This window comes from Panthera pardus, unplaced genomic scaffold (genome assembly GCF_024362965.1).
Source record: "Panthera pardus isolate Hobbes unplaced genomic scaffold, ASM2436296v1 HiC_scaffold_24, whole genome shotgun sequence".
Lineage (NCBI taxonomy): Eukaryota > Metazoa > Chordata > Mammalia > Carnivora > Felidae > Panthera > Panthera pardus.
This window is the reverse complement of record NW_026526810.1, coordinates 20,866,624-20,872,273: the sequence shown is the minus strand read 5'-3', so window position 1 is coordinate 20,872,273 and position 5,650 is coordinate 20,866,624.

The following is a 5,650-nucleotide window of genomic DNA, read 5'->3' as shown; positions in this document are numbered from 1 at the left end:
GCGCGCGCACGCGCAGTGCAACGCAGCAAAGGCCCGCCCCGGCCCACCTTACTGTGGATTTCCGGTTTCTTTAGCTGGCCTTGGGCTGTGGAGAGCAAAGAGAGCGGGGCGGGATGAAGGAAGGAGTGGATGCAATATTTTGCAAAGTAGGTTCGACGACCAAGTGATTGAAGTCAAAGAACTGTGTGCTGCTTGCTTAAAATGCGAATTCCCTTACGCGGTTACCGTGTAAAGCTGCGTTTTAAGCCGACTGCCTAGCAATCCCTAGGGAAATGGTGCTCCGAGAGGGCAAGGGGCGGAGCTAGGGCTGGGCCAGGAGGCTGGAGGCGGGTCCCGGAACGCGGAGGTGCGAAACCAAGTGGTGGGGGCGGGGTTGGGCTCCAAGTGGGGCTCTTTCTTCCCGAGGGTGACCTAATCGAAACCCGTAGAGAAGGCGTTCTTTTTAGTGGTTTGGTAAAAGCGCCTCTTAAGACACTTGGAGCAGAGATGTATTTCTCATGAGATACATAGGCAACCCACTGTTAGACTGTCCCGCCTTGGCTTTCTTAGAACCCACAATCATGGTTTTCTATAAAATGGACAAAGACAGAGGGCTCATTTATAAGAGGAGGGGGCGGGATGGGGTGCGACTAGCCAGGTCGGGTTATAGGTGCCAAGGTCCTCTGGGTATGTTGTTCCTGTTTCTGAATAGATTAAAAAAAAATAACAAACTAGTATTTGAAATGTTAATCATGTAGAATGGGATTTTTTCTTTAAGTTTATTTTGAAAAAGAGACCATTGTGGAGAGCTGTGGAGGGGTGGGAAGAGAGAGAGAGAGAGATCGATCTCAAGCAGGCTCTGCACTGTCAGTGCAGAGCCTGAGGTGGGACTTGAACCCATGAACCATGGGATCAAGACCTGAGCTGAAATCAAGGGTCCCATGACCACCAACTGACCCACCCAGGTGGGGGCGGGGGGGGGGGGATTTTTTTTAAGTGAGTGCTTGTTGAACCAGAAAATGCCAAATATAATTTGCTCTTTTCAGACTAGTCTAATTGGACTACACAGCCCCTACACTCTGGTTTTGTTATAAGTGACTATGCAGCCACTAATTTAAAGTTTTTAATCTTTTGTGAGCTTGGTAACCAGCTAATCATGCCATTTTAGAACTGACTCAGAGGGCCTTTTTTGCTTATTTCTTTGGTCTCAGCCAAATTCTAGCTGGATATACATAGCCAAATAAGGAATCACATTACATATTGAAAGATGGTTAGCATGTTCGTCTCTGATGATGTGATAGATTGATGAAAAATGGCGGCAATTCTCTGCTTATAAATGTACCCAAACATTTTGCAGAGTGACTTGGCAGCTCCACCCCATCCCCTGATTCTGCCTTGGCCTTGGGACTGGGGATAGTTTTCGGCCAAGAAAATGTGGTGGTTCCCAGCCTAAATTTTGCTAAGAAACTGGACCAGCTTGCTGGAGAAGGAGACCATGTGGAACAGAGCAACTTGCAAAGCTACCAGATGAACCATACTATGTCCAGACTCCAGAGACTGAGCCAACAGACTGATCCAATTGGTTGAATGCACTGTTGATCCACAGACCTATGAAAAAGACTAAATGATTGTTGCTTTAAGCCACCAATTTTGATGTGGATTGGTATGTAGCAATAACTAACAAATGCCAACAGATACCTATAGGAGGCAGATGATTATAATGAAAGTAGTGGTTTGCATGAATACTTAGAAATTATGTTAATTTAACTTAAGGAATTTGTTTGCAGGTCTTTTCTGCCAGTATTCTAATCATTCCAGCAAAGCCCTGCTTCATCTATTCAGCTTTCTCTCTTTGTTGTAGTCCACAGACTCCTCTCACATTTATCTGGTCCTCCCATCTGACACTTAACGGTCACATTATACAATGCATTGTTTCATAAGTGTACATAACATACCTTGCTAACATTATGCAGGCTTCTTAAATGCCCAGATCACTCTCTAGCACATGATGCTGTATTTCTTTTTTTTTTTTTTAATTTTTTTTAACATTTATTTATTTTTGAGACAGAGAGAGCATGAACAGGGGAGGGTCAGAGAAAGAGGGAGACACAGAATCCAAAACAGGCTCCAGGCTCTGAGCTGTCAGCACAGAGCCCGGCGCGGGGCTCGAACCCACGGACCACAAGATCATGACCTGAGCCGAAGTCGGACGCTTAACTGACTGAGCCACCCAGGCGCCCCAGCATTTATATAACGTGAATGCTCAAGCATTGATCATAAGACATTTTTAAATTTTTAAATATCCACTTCCTTTTCAAACACTGCTGGTGGGATTATAAAATAGTGCAACTTCCTTGGAAAACAGTTTGGCAGTTCCTTAGAGAGTTAAACATGTATCAACCATATGACCCAGATGTTCTATTCCTAGGTATTTATCCAAAAGAAATGAAAGCATATATCCACTAAAAGACTTGTAATTGAACATTCAATAGCAGCTTTATTTGTAATGGCCAAAAAAAATGGAAACAACTCAAATGTCCAACAACAAAGCAACTGTGGATGAGCAACTATGGTGTATCCATATAATAGAATACCACTGAACAATAAAAGGGAATGAACTACTGATACATGTTATAACATGGCTAATTCTCAAAATAATTTTGGTAAGTGAAAGAAGCCAGACCAAAGGAGTATATAATAAAGAATTGTAATATATAGCAACAAAGTGGGTGGTTGACTGGGAGTGGAGGGAACAAGAAAGGCAGAGAGGGATCATAGTGGGTGGGGCAAAAAGAAACTTTGGGGTGATGTATATGTTTGCTGTTTTGCTCATGGTGATACGATCAATCTATAACATCATATCACATCAAAACCTACCAAATGTATATTTTATATATGTGCAGTTTACAGTATGTCAATTATACCTCAATAAAGCTGTAAAATTTTTTTGTCAGTTATAGAAACAAGTTATATAAGCAAGACTTCTCTACTAAACAGTATTTTTGAAAATCATGTATTAGTAAATCAAATAGTTTTCTCATGTCTAAATTGTTCTTAAGTTGCTCTTCTGTGTTTTGGTTTTGTTACCACAGAGGCCAGCCAAGAGCCCAAGAACAGCATTTCAGGTATACAATATAGTGATTCATCACTTCCATACAACACCATGTGCTCATCTCAACAAGTGCATCACCTGTTTAACCCTAATCCTCATCACTTATTTAAACCATCCCCCACCCCCCCCCCATCTCCCCTCTGGTATCTCTAGCATTTTAAAGGTATTATATAAATGTTTTCCAATTAATATTATTAAGTTTACTCAAGACCATAGACTTAAAAATGTAGTAGGGCATATTCTAAAAACATTTGTTGGAGGGAGAGAGGAGAGCTGTCTGGAAAAGATAGTAATAACTTGAAGTAAATTTAGGTAGAACACTAGGATGTTCATTAAAAGCCAGGAATTGGCTTTTAATAATTACCTCATTTGATGAAATGGGGAATGGATATGGTAGGCAGAATAAAGCCCCCTTCCCCAAAGATTTCCACAGTTCTAACCCACAGAACCTGTTACTATGTTATGTTAGAGGCAAAAGGGACTTTGCACCTGTGATTGAATTAAGGGTCTTGAGATGGGGAGATAATCCTGGATTGTCCAAGTGGGTACAAAATAATTACACGGGTTTTTGTAAGAAGGCAGGGTCGCCTGCAGGCTCAGTCAGTTAAGTGTCTGACTTGATTTCAGCTCAGGTCATGATCTCCTGGTTCATGGGATTAAGCCCTGTGTCAGGCTCCACACTAAGAGCAGGAGGCTGCTTGGGATTCTCTCTCCCCGCCCCCACCCCCACCCCTCCCCGTTTCTCTGCCTCTTCCCCGTGCACACATGTTCTCCCTCTTAAAAAACAAATAACAAAACAAAGGCATAAGTGTCAGAGACAGAGAATGAGATATGACAACGGAAGAAGGATCAGGGAGATGCAACATTGCTAGCTTTAAAGTTGGAGGAAGGGGAATGAGCCAAAAAATGTGCAAGGCCTCTGCTGAAAAAGGCAGGGAACAGATTCTCACCTAGAGCCTCCAGGAAGAATATAATCCTGATAACACCTTGATTTTAGCCCAGTTAAATTCATGTTGGATTTCTGTCCTCCAGAACTGTAAGATAATAAATTTGTGTTGTTGTAAGCCAAAAAGTTTGTAGTAATTTGTTAGAGCAGCAATAAGCACACCAAATTAGGGTAAGGAGGACACTAAGATCCCCCTAACATCATCACCAAAAATAAAAAGATTCCATTTTATAGACAGGCAACCACACTTTGACTTCTCCATCTTCTATCCCTTTATTTCAGTTATTTTATATGGATTTGTTGTGTTTGTTACTTGATTAGCATCCCTCCTACCCTGCTTGCCATGGTGCAATTCAAATCCCAACTTTCAAATTTCCTCAACTGGAATCCTTCTCCTCTGAACTGCTAGTACAGATAGAAGTATCTTTGTTTTTGTTTCCTGACTGCCTTAGCTCTCAAACACAAAAAAAACTTTTTGAAACGACCATGTGAGGTTTGAAATATGGTGTACCAGGTGATAAACATTAAAACAAAGATGCCAACAATGCCATGCCTCAGAGTCATCAGAGAGGCTGTTTCTCAGGAACAGAGAAAATAGAGCATAAGCTCTTTGGAGGGCAGGGGGCATGCCTGATTTTATACAACCCTCAGAACTAGGTGCAGTACTACTAGCTACTACTGTGCTTGGCTAGAAGCTGAAACTTAGTTCTATACTAGTAACCAACCAGGACAAGTTTTTGTAGAATTTGGCACTTACACGCTTCACAACCTCAAAAACCTGTGTGGAAAGGGGTATCCATAGGAACATTTGGTGGTTTTTAAAAATGTCTGTTCCTGATTTCTAAATAGATATAGTTTGATCAAAATGTGAGTAATTAGGGGCACCTGGCTGGCTCAGTCAGTGGAGCATGTGATTCTTGATTTGGGGGTTGTAAGTTCAAGACCCACTTTGAGTGTAGAGATTGCTTACAAGTAATCTTTTTAAAAATGATTTTAAAAATCTTTTTAAAAATGTAATTAAATCCTTTTGGACAGAGCCTAAAAAATACATATTTTTTCTCAAATAAAATATTTTTCTGTTTAACAAAGTGACTTACAGGACACTAAAAAGATTAATAATAAGATTTCTGATGATACTTGTAGTTTTAAGATGTGTTATAATTCTCTAAAGTTTTATGTGCTTAAAATATAATAAAATGTTATGTTATATACTCCCCAAACATGGAAAAGATATTAATATATTAAAATATACCTGGTTTTCTTTAATTGTATCAGAAGGTAATCACTAGATGGTAAATTCCTTCACACATCATGGTTTTGCTCCCTAAGATATTCACAGGCACATATTTTTTATATCATGATGGGAACTGGGCTATTTGTTTCTGTAAAGAAAATGGGAAACATTTAATTGAGGAATTAGGATGATATGGAACCTGGGACTACATGGGTGTTTCAAGTAGTGGGTAAAAAAAAAAAGCAACAAATGTTCAGCTAGAAATAAGTTATTTTATTTTAAAACACATACAGATTAATAAATATTATTGGAAAACTTAATAAATAGCCTTTTTTATTTACATAAGGCAATTACAACATGCTATGACTATTTCTATAAA